The sequence below is a fragment of the Cetorhinus maximus genome, chromosome 4, assembly GCF_964194155.1.
Source record: "Cetorhinus maximus chromosome 4, sCetMax3.hap1.1, whole genome shotgun sequence".
In the NCBI taxonomy this organism is placed as follows: domain Eukaryota; kingdom Metazoa; phylum Chordata; class Chondrichthyes; order Lamniformes; family Cetorhinidae; genus Cetorhinus; species Cetorhinus maximus.
The window spans coordinates 113,705,077-113,727,373 of record NC_135882.1 but is presented as its reverse complement, the minus strand read 5'-3'; the positions used below and the strand labels follow the sequence as shown (position 1 = coordinate 113,727,373).

The 22,297-nt window shown below is 44.3% G+C and overlaps 1 protein-coding gene across 2 annotated transcripts in view; it reads left to right on the top strand.

Annotated features, from left to right (window-relative positions):
- The window catches only part of dlgap1a (discs, large (Drosophila) homolog-associated protein 1a), an 889,543-nt gene that overhangs the window by 510,228 nt on the left and 357,018 nt on the right, over positions 1 to 22,297 (top strand). For both annotated transcript variants that reach the window (XM_078540647.1, XM_078540646.1), the window contains one exon: positions 19,985 to 20,082. The gene's annotated coding sequence lies outside the window, so the exon portion shown is untranslated. The remainder of the gene's footprint in view (positions 1 to 19,984; positions 20,083 to 22,297) is intronic.

Here is a 22,297-nt window from a genome sequence, read left to right as displayed (position 1 = left end):
GCATGCATTGAAGTGAAGAAACAGTTGGTAAGAGTTTGAGCAAAACTAACATAGCCTGGCTTCTAAACATTTCCTTATTTCATCAGAAATCCCAGGATCATGCTATTTTAAATATCTTGGGTTGATAGTAGTGCTTTGTTCCATTGCAACTGTGGTGCCTATCTACTAGTAAGAAAGGAAAAATTTCACTGTGGTTCTGAGATCAGGTGCAGGCGTTCTTCCCATTCCTCCTCTCCTCCATTTTATAACACTAGTAAGCCAGAAACTCACTCGCCTCTCCAGGAATCCATGCAGGGTATGAGCCCTGAGTTGACGCTTAGCTCTGAACGCAGAGCATTCTCCATAAAGAGAATGGCAACTCTCATGGAGTGCCAGCTCCAGGAGCTCAATCAAGGGTTTCTGGGGTTGCGTTCAGACCTGCAAGCCCACACACTGGCAGTGACCTCAACAGGGCACTGCCAATGTGAGAGATGGATGAGGTACCTAGTGACTCTGCTAGCTGCTCAGGTGAGCAGGGAGCAGTGAAGGTGAAGTAGGGGTGTGAGTGAGGGAGGTGGCCGTGGAAGTAGGCAGATGTTCTACTTTGCCACAGGTCTGCCCCACAAAGCTCCCCAAGGAAGTGCAAAGCCTATGGACAGAATCATCCCAGATTTCCAGAAAGTGCAGTAGCGGGCGGGAAAAAATGTCGTTTTAGCTGCCGGGCCACAATGGCGGGTTTTTGCACCATATTGCCCCAGGAAACATTCCGTCTCGCTGGCGGGAAACCTCATGTCAGTGGATGACCTGCAGTTCCGTGCATCGGGGAGCTCCTCTCAGGGCGCTCCTGATGCTGACAGCACCTCCTCCGTTCCTCTGCCAGTGACCGTTGCATCTGAGGAAACTGCAAGGACTGAGGACTGTCCAGCCACTGTGCAGGACTCTCCCGGCCAGTCGGGGCCCACATAGGCACCGGTGACCAGAGGACAGCTACCAAAGTCATTCAAACCAAAGGGGCATCATAGTCAGCATCCTGCCTCCAATTCAGCTGCCGGCGACAGGGGATTACCAAGACGTAGCACTTGTAAGCGGTTTGTTAAATCGCTATAATCACACAAGGGCTATCACAGGTGAAGTCTTTATCATTGTTACTTGTCTCATGTTGTATCTTCCTGTCACACATCACTGTATAAAAATGTAACCTCATGTCACATGCCCTTATTGTGTTTTCTGTGCCAGTAAGAAAGGAGGCCTGCAACTCAGAGCAAGACAATGATTTGGCATGATAGTTTATTTCAGAAGGAGGCACAAGAGAAAGAGGGTGCCAAGAGGGCTTCATGAGCCCTGAGCAATAAAGTGACTGCTCCTTTCCACTGATTTGGAGTGTTGACTTTGGAAGCCTACAGGAAACTTCTTTGAATTAAAGCATCCCTGGTCTCCCTGACTCCCAAAAGCTGCCTCATTGCTGGGTCAGGTTCTTCCTCAGAGTCAGTGCTGGAATCTTCCTCAGCGGATTGTGGAAGCACATCACAGTCTTCACCCTCCATCTGATCTCCCTGTGAGAGAGCCAAGTTCTGCAGGGCACAGCACACAACCATGTTGAATGACATGTATTCCGGAGGATATTGAGGAGATCCTGCAGACCAGTCCAGACAACAAAACCTCATTTTCAGGAGGCCTATTGTTCTTTCAATTATGGCCCTCATCGAGGCATGGCTTCTGTTGTTGCTCTCCTCCTCCTGGATGTCATTAGCCACATTTTCAGAGGATATCCTTTTCTCCCCACCAGCCAGCCATCCAAACATGCAGGAGCTATGAACAGCCTTGGAACTTGGGAATGACGGAGAATATAAGAATCATGACAACTCCCAGGATATTGTGCACAAACTTGCATGATCTGCTGTTGGTGATCGCACACTAGCTGGATGTAGAGTGAATGGAAGCCCTCAAGATTCACAAAGGTGCCTGGCTGTCCCATCAGTGCCTTGATGGGCACATATGTGCAATCAATGACTCCCTGAATCTTGGGAAGCCTGCAATAGCCGCAAATCCTCTGGAAAGCTCTGCCAGGCTGTCCTCATCTGTCTTGAAATATATGAAGGTGTTGACCCTTCTGAACAGTGCATCCGTCACAAGCTTGATCCAGCCGTGTACTGTGGATTGTAACGCTCTGCACAGATCACCAACAGAACAGTGAAGGAAACCCCGAAGCATAAAAATTGAGGGCAACAGTAACTTTTAGCACCATTGGCATTAGGTACCCACCTACACAGTTGGAAGCTATCTCAGGGCCTATAATCTACGTATTGAGGTTACTGTCTCCCTCGAGAGGCAGATCCTTCTTCGGCACTGCACCTCAGTCATCTCAAGATAGCTGGATTTAACTCTATAGACTCATTCAGTGGGGTATTGGCGCCTCCTCCTGCCCCTTCTCCCTTGCAAGGCTTGCTGGGCTTCAGCCTTTCAGGTTGTGCTACTTGGTTTTGTGGGAAGATTCTATGAAGATGTCTGCAGCCAGCTGGCCTCCTCTCTCTTCTTGCCCTCTCCTCCTTATCTGAGCAAGTCCCTCCAAATGAATAAACAATACCCATTTTTCACCTTCTGCTTTGCAGAGGTTTAACCTTTATTATGATGAGGCATGTCTGTAAAAGCCTGTATAAGAATTTATAAATACTGCCCAATCTTTCCACTCACTTTTGAACTCCTACCTCCTCACTTCTCCATTCCTGCTGAACCTTATATCCCTCCTTGGCATAAAGCCTTGCACAATGGGGGCATGAAATCTATGCATTAGGAGCATATATTGCCGTTTTGCCCCACTTGTCACACTCCTGATCCTTCAGTCATTAAATCCGTCCAGTAATTTATCTTACATTTCCAAATTACCCTGATAACCTGACTTGGCATGCATACAATTCAACTTGTGGCTAGATTCAATGAAATAATATCCAAAAGAGTCATATTTGAGAACAAATAATCAAAATCTAATTCTGATTTGCCATTGTGTTTATATGAGGGACTATACCAATGCCTGCCTTAATCGATTGATTCATGATTTTTCTGAGCCACAATTTGGTTTAGACATGAGAAGTGGTTTTTTATATTAATTTATGGGATATGGGCATCGCTGGCTAGCCGAGTATTTATTGCCCATCCCTAATTGCCCTTGAGAAGGTGGTGGTGAGCTGCCTTCTTGAACTCCTGCAGTCCAGGTCGTGTAGGTAACCTTCAGTGCTATTAGGGAGGGAGTTTCAGGATTTTGACCCAGCGACAGTGAAGGCGATATATTTCTAAGTCAGGATGCTGAGTGACTTGGAGGGGAACTTCCAGATGGTGGTGTTCCCATGTATCTGCTGCTCTTGCCCTTCAAGATGGTAGTGCTCATGGGTTTGGAAGGTGCTGCCCCAGGAGCCTTGGTGAGTTTCTGCAGTGCATCTTGTAGATGGTACACACAGCTGCCACTGTTCGTCGGTGGTGGGGGGAGTAAATGTTTGTGGAAGGGATGCCAATCAAGCAGGCTGCGTTGTCCGGCATGGTGTCAAGCTTCTTGAGTGTTGTTGGAGCTGTACTGCTCCAGGCATGTGAAGAGTATTCAATCATACTCCTGACTTGTGCCTTGTAGATGATGGACATGCTTTGGGGAGTCAGGAGGTGAGTTACTCGCCGCAGGATTCCTAGCCTCTGACCTGCTCTTGTAGTCACAGTATTTATATAGCTAGTCCAGTTAAGTTTCTAGTCAATGGTAACCCCTTAGATGTTGATAGTGTGATATTCAGTGATGGTAATGCCATTGAACATCAAGGGGCGATGGTAGATCCTCCCTTGTTGGAGATGTTCATTGTGGCGCGAATATTCTTTGTCAGCCCAAGCCTGGATTTTATCCAGGTCTTGCTGCATTTGGACATGGACTGCTTCAATATCTGAGGAGTCACGAATGGTGCTGAACATTGTGCAATCATCAGCAAACATCCCCACTTCTGAACTTATGATGGGAGGAAGGTCATTGATGAATCAGCTGAAGATGGTTGGTTGGGCTGAGGATACTACCCTGAGGAACTCCTGCGGCGATGTCCTGGAGCTGAAATGACTGACCTCCAACAACCACAACTATCTTCCTTTGTGCTAGGTATGACTCCAACCAGTGGAGAGTTTTCCCCGATTCCCATTGACTCCAGTTTTGCAAGGGCTCCTTGATGCCACACTCAGTCAAATGTGGCCTTGATGTCAAGGGCAGTCATTCTCACCTCACCTCTGGGGTTCAGCTCTTTTGTCCATGTTTGAACCAAGGCTGTAATGAGGTCAGGAGCTGAGTGGCCCTGGCGGAACCCAAACTGGGCGTCAGTGAGCAGGTTATTGCTAAGCAAGTGGCGCTTGATAGCACTGTTGATGATCCATTCCATTGTTAATAAGGCAATCATCTTGTTAAAACCAATTGCTAGTTAAACAGGTGATGAGCATTAATTATCCCAACTGAATAGAATAAAAAGATACAGCTGGAACACTTTGTGTTGAAGCTACTAGGAAGTTAGTTGCTCTGAGGAGTTGTCTTGGAAATAAACCAGCTTTAACCAAGAGACCAACCTGGATTAATTCTTCCACCACAACCTCTTATTGTGAGTAACATCCATCACTTTACTGATGATTAAGAGTAGACTGATAGGGTGATAATTGGCTGGATTGGATTTGTCCTGCTTTCTGTGTACAGGACATACCTGGGCAATTTTCCTCATAGCTGGGTAGGTGCTCGTGTTGTAGTTGTACTGGAGCAGCTTGGCTAGGGGTGTGGCAAGTTCTAGAGCACAAGTCTTCAGTACTATTGCTGGAATATTGTCAGGGCCCATAGCCTTTGCAATATCCAGTGCCTTCAGCTGTTTCTTGATATCACATGGAGTGAATTGAATTGGCTGAAGGCTGGTATCTATGATGCAGGGGACCTCTGGAGGAGGCCGAGATGGATCATCTACTTGACAGCTCTGGCTGAAGATTGTTGCGAATGCTTCAGCCTTATCTTTTTCACTGATGTGCTGGGCTTCCCCATCATTGAGGATGGGGATATTTGTGGAGCCTCCTCCTCCAGTGAGTTGTTTAATTGTCCGCCACTATTCATGACTGGATGTGGCAGGACTGCAGAGCTTAGATCTGATCTGTTGTTTGTGGGATCGTTCAGCCCTGTTTATCACTTGCTGTTTATGCTATCTGGCATTTAAGTAGTCCTGTGTTATAGCTTCACCAGTTAGACACCTCATTTTAAGGTCTGCCTATTGCTGCTCCTGGTATGCCCTCCTGCGCTCTTCTTTGAACCAGGACTGATTTCCTGGCTTGATGGTAATGGTAAAGTGGGGGATATGCTGGGCCATGAGGTTACAGATTGTGTTTGAGTACAATACTGCTGCTGATGACCCACAGCGCCTCATGGATTCCCAGTCTTGAGTTGCTAGATCTGTTTGAGATCTATCCCATTTAGCACCGTGTTAGTGCCACACAACACGATGGAGGGTATTCTCAATGTGAAGCCAGGACTTCATCTCCATGATTTCTCAGCAGTGGTCACTCCTACTGATACTGTCATGGACAGATGCATCTGCAGCAGGCAAGTTGGCGAAGATGAGGTCAAGTATGTGTTTCCCTCTTGTTGGTTCTCTCACCACCTGCCGCAGTCTAGCAGCTATGTCATTTAGGGCTCGGTCAGTAGTGGTGCTACCGAGCCACCCATGGTAATGGACATTGAAGTCCCCCACCCAGAGTACATTGTGCACCCTTACCACCCTCTGTGCTTCCTCCAAATGATGTTCAACATGAAGAAGCACTGATTCATCAACTGAGGGAGGGTGGTACGTGGTAATCAGCAGCAGGTTTCCTTGCCCATGTTTGACTTGATGCCATGAGACTTCATAGGGTCCGGAGTTAATGCTGAGGACTCCCAGGGGAACTCCCTTCCGACTGTATACCATTGCGCCACCACCTCTGCTGGGCCGGTCCTGCTGGTGGAACAGTTCATGATGGTGGTGTTTGGGGCATTATCTGCCAGGTATGATTCCGTAAGGATGACTGTGTCAAGCTGTTGCTTGACTAGTCTGTGAGACAGCTCTCCCAATTTTGGCACTAGCCCCCAGATGTTAGTAAGGAGGACTTTGGAGGGTCAACAGGGCTGAGATTGCAGTTGTCATTTCTGGTGCCTAGATTGATGTGATCCATCCAGTTTCATTCTTTTTTTTGTGACTTTGTAGCGGCTTGTCAACTGCGTGGCTTGCTAGGCCATTTGAGAGGGCATGTAAGAGTCTACCACATTGCTGTGGGTCTGGAGTGTCACATGTAGGCCAGACCAGGTAAGGACGACAGATTTCCTTCCCTAAAGGACATTAGTGAACCAGATGGGTTTTTACAACAATTGACAATGGTTCCATGGCCATCGTTAGACTTTTAATTCCAGATTTTTATTGAATTCAAATTCCACCATCTGGTGGAATTCAAACCCAGATCTCCAGAGCATTACTCTGGGTGTCTGGATTACTAGTCCAGTGACAATACCACTACATAATCGCCTCCCCGTATTTGAGGTATCATTGGTTTCTGTCAAGAAACTAAATTGTTTCAAATGGAGCAATAACAGTGAACAGTTTTAGTAGATAACATTGTAGATATTATTTAAGGAAAATACCACTGCTGAAGATACTTTTGAAAGTGACTTTCAATTTTGCTTTCAAAAGTATCTTCAGCAGTGGTATGTTCCTTAAATAATATCTACAGTGTTATCCACTAAAAATGTTCACTGCTATTGCTCCATCCAATCTGATGGTTATCAATGTTACTCAGTATCTGTATCTGGCACTCTTCCCAATACTGACCTGTATTTATGCTAATTTTTCTTTTGCCTGTTCATGGGATATAAGTGTTGCTGACAAAGTCAGCACTTACTGCCCATTCCAAGTTACTCTCGAGGGAGTGGTAGTGAGTTGCCGCCTTAAACCGCTGCAGTCCATGGGGTGTGATTAAGTAGGGAATTCCACAATTTTGATTCAGTGACGATGAAAGAGCAATGATATCGTTCCAAGTCAGTATGGAGCGTGATTTGGACAGGAGCTTCCAGGTGGTGGTGTTCCTAAGCGCCTGCCACCCTTCAAAAAGCAGAATACAGCAGGTGTTGGAAATCTGAATTATAAACAGAAAATGCCGGAAATACTCAGCAGGTCAGACAGCATCTGTGGCGAGAGAAACAAAGTTAATTCAAGTTGATGACCTTTCATTAGAACTGGAAAAAGTTAGAGCCGTAATAGGTTTTAAGCAAGGGGTGAGTGGGACAAGGTGAAAAGGAAGGTCTGTGATAGGGTAGAAGCCCGGAGAGATTGAATGATAGTTAGTCTTACAGAACCAAAGAGAAGACTAATACTTATCTCATGATATCATGGAGGGGTCCAGAATCAATGTTGAAGACCCCCAAGCTACTCCCTCCCAACTGCAAACACTGTGCCACCTTCTTTAGTTAGTTTGTCCTGTCGATGATGCAAGACATACTGGTGATGCTAATGGAAGCGTCTGGGACATTGGCTGAAAGATATGATTCTGTAAGTATGGTTACATCAGCCCATTGCTTAACTTGTCTGTGGGACTGCTGTCACAGTTCGGGCACAAATTCCCAAATGTTAGCAAGGAGGACGTTGCGGTATCAGCTGAGGAGAGCGTGCCTTGTCAGATCAGACAAGTAGGCCAATGTTTTGTGATCCATCCAGTTTTATTCTTCTAGTTTTGCATAGCAGTTTGATTTGACTGCGTGGCTTGCTGACCTGTTTCAGAGTGCAGATAAGAGCCAACCATATTACTGTCAGTCTGGAGTCGCAAATAGGCCAGAACAGGTAAAGATGCCAGATTATCTTCCCTTAATTAACCAGATGGATTTTTTTAATGACAGTCTGTTAGTTACATGCTCACCATTACTGGTACAAATTATTTATTCCAGATGTATTTAATTAACAGAATTTAAATTCCTCATGTGCAGTGGTGTCTCTGGATCGTTCGTCTAGGCCTCTGAACCAGTCTGGTAATATAACTACTATACTATCTTACCCATAATGGAATAAAATCAGTATAAGCCATTAAACCTACTCATTGGTAATAACTCTATTAAGGTTATAGGCTTTGACAAGGAACTGTCAAGGAGCTGTCAAAGGATATGAGGTGACATGGAAGGGGTAAGAGCAAAGGGTAGTGGGTGGGTGCCATGGGTTGGGGTTGAAAGGGGCTGTGGGGATGCAGGGGATATAAGGGGCCATGGGGGTGGGTGGGAGGCATAGGTTAGCATTGATGCAGAGTGTGTTACTGAAGAGTTGCGTTGTCTTATTTTTTCCCAGATTTTCACTCCTGGGATGGGTGCATAGAGGCAGGAGAATTCCTGGCTCTGCAAACCCAATCATTAAAAATGGCCGCTTACAGTTGGGATTTTTGCTCTGGGACAGGCTGGATTATAAGATGGGCCCACTGTCCCCAGAATGAGTGAGGAGGTTGCTGGGTGGGGAGGCAGATTGGGTGGAAGGCCTGCTTCTGTGCTCCAGCACTTTGTTGAATTGAATAAGGAAAAAAGATTTTTTTTAAAAACAGACCTCCAGTCCTCACCCCTCACCTCCTCACACACTCCCCATGCCCCATCAATGCTAACATATGCCAATCCATGCTGCCACCATCCCCTCATATGCCTTACAGCCCCTTATACCCCCTATGCCAACTTTGTGCCAGCTCTTGCCAACCCATGGCCTCCACCTACCACTCTTTACTCTTACCCCCTCCATGTCACCTCATATCCTTTGCAGCTCTGACAATTCTAATGAGCATCCACACTTTTTACACACAATGATGTTTAATTTTAACAATCCCAAAGGATGCCTTATCTCTCCAAAATGGTGTCTTATGTCTCCCACATGTGTCCCCAGCCCATATCCAAAGAGGTATCTCAACTCTCCAAAGCGGCACCCTGACTATCCAAACAAATCCACCAAGTCAGACCTGCTCTTTCCTGGTCTAATCAGCACAGTCTGGGTTTCACACTTCTGGCCGACCAAAATTCCACTTAACTGGTCACCTGGTGATGTAGATAGCCAGTAAACCATGCATGCTCAAACCCTGGCCTGACTCTAGTACCACCCCTGTGACAATAGGAAGTGCTATGTTCGGTGGTGGAACTTTGAATTTCTGGGTTCATCTGCCATCTTCGCCATGACTGAGAGCCTCTCTGCTGAGGCAAAAATCTGGGTCTTGGTCTCAATTCTCTATTTACTTGTAATTAATCCAAGTTCCACATGCTTTCTTCAAAATAACCTGATAAATTAACAGATTAAATTACAGGCAGAGCTGCCTTGCTCGCATTAGCATATAGCCAGACTGGAAAGCAAGTAAGTTGCTAAAAGCTTTGAACTAAATTCATTTTTGTCAACAGAATTCATTTTAAAATGCTAAATACATGCTGCAGTGAATGCGTCACTTCCAGTATCTGACAGAGATTAATTACGTTCATTTTACATAATCCATCTCTTAAGGTTTTTGTTGTGCTGTTTATTTTAAATTTCTAATCCTACTTGCATTGGTGGTTATTTTTGAATTCATAATTTAAATTATTAATTTTAATTATTGGGAAAATGACATTTGCATTGACTTTTCAAACTGAAAGTGACGACATTCTCTGGAACAAGATACTCAAAGTAGAAAATATTCAATTGAATGGAGACTAATTAAATGCAATTTGTCTTGCATCAATAGTTGCAAAGAAGGAGTGAGAAAGATAATTAAAATTATTGTCCTTCTTAAAAATCCTCCATCACATTTGATGTTCACCCAATCAGACCTTATTCAATTAATGATGACTTGCGTTATATTTTAAAATAAGACCCAACTGTACTGGAGGCTGATTTTCTTGCTCCTTCTGGTGATGGATAATGGGTGAACAGTAAGTCAAAATTTAAGGTAGCTCCTTCCTGCATTTATATATTATTTTGCTCACCTCATTAAGCTCTTTATTGATAATCATAGCACATGATTCACTCAGTGAGAACAGGCCCATGGTTAAGAATGCAACACATGGGGCTGAATTTTCCCCCCGTCGTTGGGGGGGCTGTGCGGGACTCAACGCGAACCCGATCGGAGCCCCCAATCGGGTGCGCGCCACCATTTTACTTGGACGGGCCAAATAAAGCTCGCCCAGCATGACGCACGCCCGGAATCACTGTGCACTCCCTGTGCAGGCGGGGGTTGATTCCCTGAGTCGGGGCCTGCACTCTTTCGCGCATGCGTGTGAAAGAGCACAGAAATCTCCAAGGCAATTAGTTTAATATCTGGAAAATTGAATAAAGGTGAAGAAAAATTTTAAGGACATGTCCCCTCATGTGAAACTGTCACATGAGCTGGGACATGTCCATTAATTTTTCTTCAAAATTTTTTATTTAATTAATAAACCCTTCATGAAATCTCATCCCACCTGTAGATGAGGCTTCATGAAAAATGCGAAGGCCACCTGGGCTCTTCGCCTGCCCGCCAACCTTAAGGTTGGACGGACAGCATTATTACTTTAATTACTTTGTTAATGGCCTTAATAGGCCTTTGACAGTTGCACGCCTGCCAAACTGACAATCTAAATGACACGTGACGTCAGGACACCTGCCTGATGTCACCACGTGTCATTTTACGTGTCAGCAAGCAGGCTCCGCCCCTGCTTGGCAAGCGGGCCCCGCCCCTGCTCGCCGACAGGAAAATTCTTCCCATGGATTTCCCTTCTGTTTATTCTTTCCCTCTTCTCTAGAAAAACCTATTGCCTCCCCACTAGCCACCCGCCCTTCCTTAGCCCGGCCAAAATTAGGAGCTCATTGTGTGAGGGATATCGAGTCTAAAGAGAAATGTGAAGAGCAATGCTCAAGCAGGAACTAATGCATAAGCAGTCTACTTCATCATCAAGTTATCGCATGTCACATTTGTGTGATAGAACTGTGACTCTATAGTGGCCTTGACAATTGATACAGTTTACATTGGTTGGAAAATTTCCCTGATGGCAACAAGGTGCATAGTTGCTTTGTAGATATAAACTGCAGTGTTCTTTTCTTCTACTGAGCCTTCCTCAACAGCTATGGAAGGTTCACGTGGTCTGGGAAAGAAAAATCCAAATGCAGCTAGTAAAAAGGATTGTTGCTATAGCCACCAAGAGTGGCCAATCACTCTGTTTTCCAGTATACTGTAGTCACTCTGGTGTGAATCCCTTCGGTTTAACCTCAGCTCCTTGAAAGGAAGTAGCACTGCCTCATTTACTTTACGTCACTGCCACCAAACTAGGGATTGCTAAAAAAGGTAAATGCAAAATTAATGTGAAAAATCCTTTTTGTATACTGAAATAACTGAACTCAAGAAAGACATGTTTGTGGATAAGCTGATTTAACTATTAGACTTTAAACAAGCGAGTTTTATTTTTAAGTAGTTCCAGGAGGGATGTGGATAAGTAAAACAAAACTTCAGTGCTGCACTCCAATGAAGTTCCTTTAATAAGAAACAAAAACAGAAAATGCTGGAAATACTCAGCAGGTCAGGCAGCTTCTGTGGAGAGAGAAACAGAGTTAACATATCAGGTTGATGACCTTTCATCAGAACAGGGAAAAGTTAGAAATGTAATGTTGTTTGATTGAATCAGCCAATCGCTGGGATGTACGGCCCAAGTACCTAAGTCCCAAACAATTGAGCAATTTCAGGTATGAATTTCAGTGCCAGTGTGATGCTAGCTTGTCCCTCCAGTTATTCGTAATAGGCAGAGTACGGACTGTATTCAACCAGCAGGAGCCAGGGAGAGAAATCATGGGCCTTGGTGCTTCTCCTGTTTCCAGGCCCCTTATTCTCCACCCTCCCTCCCTGCCCCATACTCCCCACCATCTTTAACCATCCACCTCACATGCTTTGGGTGCTGAGAATTTGGAATCATAGTCACAGCTTGGTCAAACTGTTTTATATAGGTTTAGCAAAAGTTCTTGGCTTTTATACTCTCTGCCTCCATTTATAAAGCCCATTGAAAGCTTACATTTCATATGATACACTTTACAACCACGGCTTTTTCAGACAATTACACACAACTTGACATTCATATTATGCAACCAGTTCTACTCCTTTGAACCAAGCCCATTATCCATTATGCATTATCCAGACAGCAACATCCAAAAGACTTGAACCTCACAAGCACCGCAACAAACAATTCTATGTACAAATGAGAATACCTTGAACTAACAGTGACATATTCTATTGATGCATGACTCCTGGTTTCACTTCAAGTTTAAAAATGGCAAAACCTTCCAGTAAATTAGCATAACCAATTCACCTGCAATAACCTGCTATTTGTATCCATGCAAGTGTGGTTCATTAACAGAAAAATTACATTTTGCATTGAGTGATAAATATTTCCTCATTTCATATTAAATTTAGCTACACTTATAAATGCCCAGCATGGAGCACATAATAGGAGATCAAAATACTGCAGATGCTGGAAATCTGAAATATAAACAGAAAATGTTGGAAAAACTCAGCAGACCAGGCAGCATCTGTGGAGAGAGAGAAACTGAGTCAATGCTTCAGATCCATAATATGCACTAGTTCTGACGAACAGTCACTAACCTTACTGTACAGATGCCACCAGACATGCTGAGCATTTCCAACACTTCCTGTTTCTATGGGATCAAAAATAACCCCTTTTGCCAGCCTTTCAAAAAGAAATCAGACTTCTTGTGAGCCTCGGCAGCTGCCTGAGGTTTGGCACAACATTAAACATGAATTTCAAAAACAGTTATTTAAAGTATGAAGAAAACATATACATCTTGCTGAGCCAAAAAAAGTCAAAGCAATAAATTGACCATTTTAAAAATGAGTAATTAATAAAAATGACCATTGAAAAGTGCCAAACAGCAGAGCCAATGAATAAAATATTTTTTGCCTTTTCACTTAAGAAGCAGAACTAGAAAGAGACAGACTAAGCACCAAAACTTGGTCACCAGGAAAGGGGAAAGGGACCAGAATGGAGCTAAGGATTTAACTAACACTGACCTTGCGCAATGATTTTCGCATGATAAGGTTGCTTTATCGGCAACCTCGTAAATAGGGCCCAAACCATTTGTTCACCATGCAAGCTTGATGCTGAAATGGGGCTCAGCAAAGCATCTGCGGGATAACGGCTACCCTGATCAGATCATTTTGTGCTGTATATCACGCAGACCCATGAATGGGCCCCAAGGCTGTCAATTTTGTCCCTGAAAAATGCCCAGTCTAGCTAAGATTACCCTGGAAGGGCAAAGTATCTCAAAAAATTGAGCAACAGGTGAAGTTAGCTGTTTCATGTGCTACAATGCAATAGTAACACAAGTGGTATTCGCTACTAACAGGATGCTGCTATCAAGCCAAAAACATGTCCTGCCAATCTCTCAAATGAGTAATGTGTGAGAAATTTCATGCCAGTGTGATGATCGGTATCTAGGCCATACATCCCAAAGACTGGTGGATCACATCAGCATGTCCCTTCTGCTGCTCACAATGGGCAAAGGACAGATCATACCCAACCAGCTTGTGCTTGCAAAACTTAAAGCAGTGTCCAACATTCAATGCATTTCTACGATTGGAAAACATTTGCCAAATAATCATCAGTGTGCTAAGAACTACGCTGACAACCAATTTAAGATTGCCAATTGGGCTCGCAGTGTGGAAGATGCATATATTAATACACAGGGCCTTGTTCTTTGCAGACAGAAAGAACATGTACACACATTGCGCCTGTTTCTGCTGAACTAAGTGACAGCCATTGGCTGGTTCATTCCCCACAGCAATGTCTTGACAAATCACAGTCAAGCTGCCTGGTTTAAATTTCAAACAGTGCTTGACAGTTAACTGTCAGTCACCATTAACTGACGCATTCTCCATGGCAATGCCTCTGTCAATCAGAGTCCACTTGCCAACCAATCAGCACTCTCTCTTATACAGTATAAATTTGTCGTTCCCCTGACATTGACATTTTCTTAAAATTGTCCTGATGAGTGCAAGACAAAGCTTCAACAAAAAATGTCTCTTTTTTTCAGCAACACTCAAGTTCTGTACTACCAAAGAACATTTGCAAATGTACATTTTTCCAAAATCCTGCTAGACAGTCCTGTATTCAAGTTCTACTCAGTTTCTCAGTGGATATGTCCACAGTCTCAGACTTCCCGGTCTTTCTCTCTCATGTAAAATACCTGCAATAGATTTTGAAAAATTAAATTGTCATTAAACATCTGGTAGAAAGACTTGCTGACACAGCCTACACAGCAAGAATGATACATTTAAATGGGAAAAGATTTTCAGTAGAACTTCCCATGGTAAGCTCTCAATGGTGATCAGACTGCCAGATCTCAATTTGCCACCTTTTGCTCCATCTAACTGGAACACCTTGAAGGCAGACACTCTAATTCCATTTATTTCCAAAACTAGCAGCCTCGAGCTGCCCAGGCTGGCTGACTCGCGCTGCTGCCACTCTCTTACCCAGCACCACCCAACCGCTACCTGCTGCCATTGAAACTGGACAGATGCACGGAACTGGGAGAAGGAAAGGTGGAGGGAGCCGGGTTTAAACCTCAAAATGGCATGGGGCCCAGGAGTTGGTTCCAGTGAATTGTGAGTGTTAAATAGGGAAGTCGAGCCAGAGGAGGAGTACACCTGGCATGCTTTACAGGGGAAATAGGTGGGGTGGGGGTTGGGGGTGGTGCAGGTGAGGGTCACCTGCTTCAAAACAACTGTCACCAACCTGCTTGTGCTCCAGCCAGGTCTGAAGAAAGAAGAGTGCAGATTAAGGAAGCAGCACTTCACAATGACAAGACCCAAACAGAAGTCTACGAGGTTGATTATTTTCATGTTGGCTTAATGTTGCTCCAAGGAATAAAATGGCAGCAAAGTCTGTCTCTCAGCATTTTTGACCATAGACCATCATAATTAATAGAAACTCAAAAAAAAATCTGCAACACTTGAAAACTGTAGCAAATTTTATTGCTTTGCAAAGAGAAAGATGTCAGTGTTAGAAATAATTTTTGTCATCTTTAGTTTATAATACCACCGTTGACATCTGGGTAAATTCAGCCTTCCTAAACTTCCAGCATTAAGTGGTTTTCAAAGATAGTGTGGGTTAGAGATTAGTGAGTGTTCTCTCATCTAGCGAGTGAGAATGGGGAGTTAATAGTAGATAATAAGGAAATGGCAGATGAGGTGAACAAATATTTTGTTTCTGTCTTCACTATAGAGGATACAAAAAACATTCTAGTAATAGCTGTAAGTCAAGTGGAGGAAGGGAGAGAGGAACTTGGTGAAATTACAATTACTAGGGAAGCAGTACTGAGCAAATTGATGGAGCTGTGGGCTGAAGTCTCTGGGTCCAGATAGACTTCATCCTAGGGTCTTAAAAGAGGTGACTAATGAGGTAATTGATGCGTTGGTGTTAATTTCCCAAAACTCCCTAGATTCTGGAAAGGTTCCATTATACTGGAAAGTAACAAATATAACCCCTCTATTCAACAAGGGAGGGAGGCTGAAAATAGGAAGCTATAGGCCATAGCTTGACATCGGGAAGGTGTTACAATCGATGATTAAGAGACTTTGGGTGGAATTTTCTGAGCCCGCTGGCAGCGGACGTGATAGGTGGTGTGCGTGGAAGATATGGCGCGACCTGCTTCACGAAGGCGTGAAGGCAGATCGCGATCGTTCGCTCAGCGTTTCCCGCCATCAGTCAGCGGGGAGCTAATTGTAATACACCAGCATGTAATTAAAAGGCCATCCTGCCAGGCTCTTGGAACCCCGCCATATCATCTGTCCCGCCAATGTGTTTCACAGCAGCACGCAGACGAAGTGCACTTGGTGGCCTCCACTTTGGAGGGACTGAAGTGAGCAAGCAGCAGCGTTCACCACAGCTCCTGTGGTTTACAGGCCTCAGGGCGCCGCGGTGGGACGAGTGGCCCCGCATTAGGGACATCTGTATATACTGACCATGCCTCTGTAACTGAGACAAATCGAGCGTGGCCACAGTGATGTGATTGGGGTCAGGCTCCTAGTCTGCCTGCTCATGCAAGCAATGCGGAGGCACCAAAGGCGAATGAGAGCCCGCTCACCATGGAAACAGACTATTTATTCACCCCCGCGAAACAATGAAGCAGGCTTGGGACGGTACGGCGTCAAAACCCGCCATTTTCATCACCGGATAGGACTCCATTTTACTTGCCTGCTACCGCACTTAGTGCAATTCTGGGAAAATTCTGCCCCCTAGCTGGGCACTTAGAAAAACTCAACGTAATTGGGAAGAGTCAGCATGGTTTTGTGAAAGGGAAGTTATGTTTAACCAATTTATTAGAGTTCTTTGAAGGAGTAACATGCGCGGTGGATAAAGGGCAGCCTGTAGACGTACTGTACTTAGGTTTCCAGAAGGCATTTGATAAGGTGCCGCATCAAAGGTTATTATGGAAAATTACAGCTCATAGCTTTGGAGGTAACATATTGGCATGTATAGAAGATGGTTGACTGGCAGAACCAAGTGTATGCATACATGGGTCTTTGTCTGATTGGCAGGATGTGATGAGTGGAGCCCCACAGAGGTCTGTGCTGGGGCCTCAACAATGGGAACAATGAGATGCCGACACCTCACAATAAAGCCAGCCACGCTGGGAATGCATGGTGTGGGCTTGCTACCTGTACCCTTAGCCCATGTCGGCAATCGTTACCGGTGCTAGGAATGGGGGCAGGAGTCCTGGAATACGGTTCACCTCCAATTTTTAAATGGCTCCATTGTTGGCTGGACTCCGTGAAAATCCAGCCCTCTGTCATTACTCTAAACTACACTTAAGGTACTGGTTTGGTTATCACTTTTAAACTATGATTCTGTAACAGTGTAAAAATTCTAGCTCCTAATCTCTCTAGTTACATAGATCACCCAGTTTTGAGATCATTTTTATGATAATTAGCATTTCCTCAGCAATTTTATAGCTTTATTTGTGCCAATATTGATGAAACAGCCAAGTTGTAAAGAGAAGTTATCCTATCAAGACCTGAAATAAAATCAGCTGCTGAAATTCCGAATACTTTATTTTTGATATCTTAGATGAGATTTTTGTAGTTGCTTTATTTGGCTTAATTGACTACATGGATTCCTATCATATCACAGTTCTGTCAGCAATTCTTCTGATGTCATTAGTTACATCTGAGAGGGTATGCAAGATAAAAGTGTGAAGTGTAAGTATTATCCTCTTGCTCAACAACGAGAGAAGATTCCAGGGGTTACATCTTCCGGGTGGGGCCCACTCGCCAAATTGTAAAATGAAGTGGGGTGACATCAGGCAGGTGCCCCAAGGCACCCTGCGTCATTTACATTTTCAGGTCGGCAAGCGCGCAGCCGACTTGGCTGCGTGCCCACAGACCTGTCAATGGCCACTTAAGGTCATTAATAAAGTAACTCAATCAATCAATGGACCTGCCCGTCCAAACTGGCAGCAGGCCAGGAGCCCAGGCGGGCTTCCAAAAAATCATGAAACCTCATTCATGGGCAGGATGAGATTTCATGAGGGTATTAAAATTTGTATTAAATGTCTAAATAAAAGAAATTGACATGTCCCAACACATGTGACAGTGGCACATGACGGGATATGTCAGTAATTTGTTTTCTAATCTTTATTCAATGTTTCCAACCTGAGCTGATCTCCCTGAGGCAGCACTTTACCTCAGGGAGATGAGTATACTCTTTCACGCACATGCGTGAAAGAGCACGCTCCCGGCTCAGGAACCCCCCCCCCGGAGCGCGTAGCGGTTCCTGGCGGACGTCACGCTGGACGGGCCTTAATTGGTGGCACGCCCCCAACCAGGGGCACCAATCAGGAATCCACCCGCTCCCGCACAAGGCCCCCCGACGGGGAGGGATGATCCTGCCCCAGGTCTAACCTGCGTTAGACACATTTCAAAGCTGGTGACCAAATTAATCAGTGAGGACCAGAGATGTAGCTGTTTCTAGTCTATAATATTATAATTCTTTAGCAGTTAGCTGCAAATCAGACAGTTGACTACGTTAAAGCTGGTGGAAATCATTGCCATGAACAATATGAATTTATGACAATTCTGGAATGCACACATCTGAACTAAAATAACCATCCTACTCCTGGAATCTACTTAAGTATAGAATTGTTCATTTTGTAGCAAAACAGTGAACTAAATAATGTTCCTTTATTGAGTGAAGTCTGACTTGTTCGTCCTTTGCTATTGTATGAGCTTTACTTTTTTTAAATAAAGCTATTTGTAACCAAAGTCATAGGGCTGAATTTTCCCCCCCCCCCGTTGGGGGACGAAGTTGATGGGCGGGTGCGTACAGGCGCGCTTCTGATCGGTGCCCCCGATCGGAGGCGTGCCGCCATTTTACATGGGCGGGCCTTAATTGGTCCTCACGTCCTGTGCGGAGGGGGGAGGGGAATCCCAAAATCGAGTGTGCGCTCTTTCGCGAATGCGCATGAAAGAGTGCACTCATCACCCTGTTGCTAAGTGCAGCCTCAAGGAGATCGGCTGTAAATGTAAAAAAGATAAAAATAGAAAAATAAAATTTCCCTAACATGTCCCCTCATGTGACAATGTCACGAGTTGGGACATGTCCATAATTTTTATAAAACCTTTATTAAAATAAAAGGCAGCGGGTTTCAAACTCCCACAAACTTCTGGGTGAAAAAATGTTTCTTCACCTTCCCTTTAATCTTTCTACCAATCATTTTAAATCTATGCCCCCTCATCACTGTTGAGTTAAATAGGCCCTTCCAATCCACTCTATCCAGGCCTCTCTCAATTTTGTACATCGCAATCAGCCTCCCCTGTTCCAAGGAGAACAACGCCAGCCTATCCAACCTTTCCTCATAGCTGCAATTTTCCAGTCCTGGCAACATCCTCACAAATCTCTCTACCCTCTCTAATGCAATTACATCCTCCCTGTATTGAGGTAACCAGAACTGCACACATGAACACCACCAGCTAAAAATTCCCCTCCAAGGCACACACCATCCTGACTTGAAACTATATGACCTTTCCTTCACTGTCGCTGGATCAAAATCCTGGAACTCCCTCCCTAACAGCATTATGGGTATACCTACACCACCTGGACTGCAGCAGTTCAAGAAGGCAGCTCACCACCACCTTCTCAAGGGCAATTAAGGATGGGCAATAAATGCTGGGCTAACCAGTAACGCCCACATCCCGTAAATGAATTTAAAATACCATTTCCCATGTCGAAACCAAATTGTGGCTCAGAAAAATCATGATTCAATCGATTTAAGGCAGGCATTGGTATAGTCTCTCATATAAACACAATGGCAAATCAGAATTAGATTTTGATTATTTGTTCTCAATTATGACTCTTTTGGATATTATTTCATTGAATCCAGCCACAAGTTCAATTGTATGCATGCCAAATCAGGATAATTTGGAAATGTAAGATAAATTACTGGACAGATTTAATGGCTGAAAGATCAGGAGTGTGACAAGTGGGGCAAAATGGCAATATATGCTCCTAACGTATAGATTTCATGCCCCCATTGTGCAAGGGGGCAATTAATGCAATGCAGTTACATCCTTCCTGTATTGAGGTAACCAGAACTGCACACATGAACACCACCAGCTGGAAGTTCCCTTCCAAGGCACACACCATCCTGACTTGAAACTATATGACCGTTCCTTCACTGTCACTGGGTGAAAATCCTGGAACTCCCTTCCTAACAGCACTATGGGTGTACCTACACCACATGAACGCCAGCAGTTCAAGAAGGCAACTCACCACCACCTTCTCAAGGGGTTGGCAATAAATGCTCGCCCAGCCAACCACGCGCACATCCCATGAAAGAATTAAAAAAGGAAGGCAGCGGAGATGGCAATATAACAAGATGCTCAGATCTTACCATATACTACACTTTTGCTGTTGATGGATTGCACTGCAGTTCTTCTACTCTACTCATTGCTCTATCTCAACTTTTTTTAGCTGCAAGTTTGATCATCAGTTTGATCAGAGGAGCACATGGGCAGTAAACCACCACAAAGAAGCAGAAAAGAACAAGGAGTCGGGGAACCCGGGCAAAGGTAATTAGCTTTTCATTGCTAGAGTGGGATGATCAAAAAGTGTAAGATGTGTCTGGAAATTGAAATTGCTGTTATATTACTAAAACTTCAATCTCTGTGTGAAAGGCAAAATGCCAATAAGAATCTGAATTAAACAGTAAAAATACTATGCTACTTTGCCGCCTAAAGCACCCTTTTATGTAGATCTAGTTCAACTAATGGCCTTTCAGAAATTTGATTATTTAAGATTAGAGCACAGTACTGGACCTTAATATAACCATAGCATCATAACATTTGAGCATATAGTAAAAGCAGCACATTTCCTTTTAGTGTTTATTAAATTACTGTGTAATATGTACCAGATAATGGGCACCGTACACATGGGTACAGCTTTGGAAAGGAAATATTTGCTCAGAAAATGAAGAGGTCTTCTTTTTTCCTGCTGGAAAATAGGACGGTACACAGAATTATTGCTTTTTAAACCTACCACCCACTGGTCCCCTGAGGTCAATGCAACTAGGTTTTTGAACAGAACATCGAACAGGCGAATCAATGATCCTTAAAGGGACCGCAATGCTTAAAAAAAGAAAGAAGCCATTGATGTTGATTTTTGTGGAATGTGATCTGCATGAATATCCTGCTGGCCCCAAAAAGTAGTTTTGGTCCACTACCAGTTTCTCTCTCTGCTTCTTGTCTTAATTTCCACTGGGATGACTTACCCCACTTTCTTTTACCAGAGGTACTGCTGGATTCCCTGTTACCCACTTCTCTGAGTTCTGGCAGTTCACTGAAATTCTAAACATGAGATCTGCGCATTAATATGGTCAAGGCCACCTCCTTGTGTCGTTGGATAAGCCTGGCAGACTCCTGTTCGCCAGATACCTGATTAGTACCGGCCGGGATTTTCCAGTCGTGCCTGCGGCGGGATTCGTCCCTTTACTTCCCCTCTCCTCACCATCCAAGGGCCCAAACACTCCTTTCAAGTGAAGCAGCGCTTCACTTGCACTTCCCTCAATTTAGCCTACTGCATTCACTGCTCCCAATGCGGTCTCCTATACGTTGGAGAGACCAAGTGCAGACTGGGTGACCGCTTTGCGGAACACCTTCGGTCTGTCCGCGAGCATGACCCAGACCTCCCTATCGCCTGCCATTTCAACACACCACTCTGCTGTCATGCCCACATATCCACCCTTGGCCTGCTGCATTGTTCCAGTGAAGCTCAACGCAAACTGGAGGAGCAGCACCTCGTCTTCCGACTAGGCACTTTACAGCCTTCCGGACTTAATATTGAGTTCAACAAATTCAGATCATGAACTCTCTCCTCCATTCCGATCCCCCTTTTTCCAAGAATTTATAATTTTAAAAAAATGCGTATATTTTTCTTTTCCCACCTAATTTTTAAATTTATTTTGATCTATTGTTTCATCTCTGCCTTTTAGCCCATTTCGATCCCTTCCGGCACCGCCCCCACCCCCACAAGGGCCATCTGCCACTAGCTTGTCCTGCTTGCTACCCTTAATGTCCCCATTAGCACATTCCTTAGATAATATCACCACCATCAAGACCCCTTTGTCCTTTTGTCTATGACATCTTTGGCAATCCCTTCTTTGCCTCCACCTATCACTGGGCCCTTACCCAGCTCTACCTGTCCCACCCCACCCCCAACCAGCTTATATTTCACCTCATTTCTCTAATTCCTTAGTTCTGATGAAGGGTCATACGGACTCGAAATGTCAACTGTATTCCTCTCCGCAGATGCTGTCAGACCTGCTGAGTTTTTCCAGGTATTTTTGTTTTTGTTTTGGAAAATTTAACAGACCAGCCAAAGGTCCATTGACCTCGGTTGGGAATTTCCGGTCCCATGGTGGGCGGGACTGGAAAACCCCATAGATTAAAATCACCCCCACTCATTTGATTTCCAATTTATTGAATAGAAAAACAGTTGGTTTTCATGAACAGTAAAGCTTGTGCAAGGAAGCAATTCACTAGCAAATCTATTTGAGTACTTTAGGCTAAATCAATAGTCAGAATCTCATTTGAATGCAGTAAGTCAAGCACGAACATTTTTTTTGATGGGTATTAATTAGTACTTTCATAAACAGAAAAAGATTATGCAAGCATGAATGAGGATAACTTGAGGTAAATGTTGCAAGGCCCATGTTATTGTGAGGGTCTCATAGCCAATGTGTACTGTTCACCATTTCCCAACGTGTTATTTGTGTGTCACGACATGTTT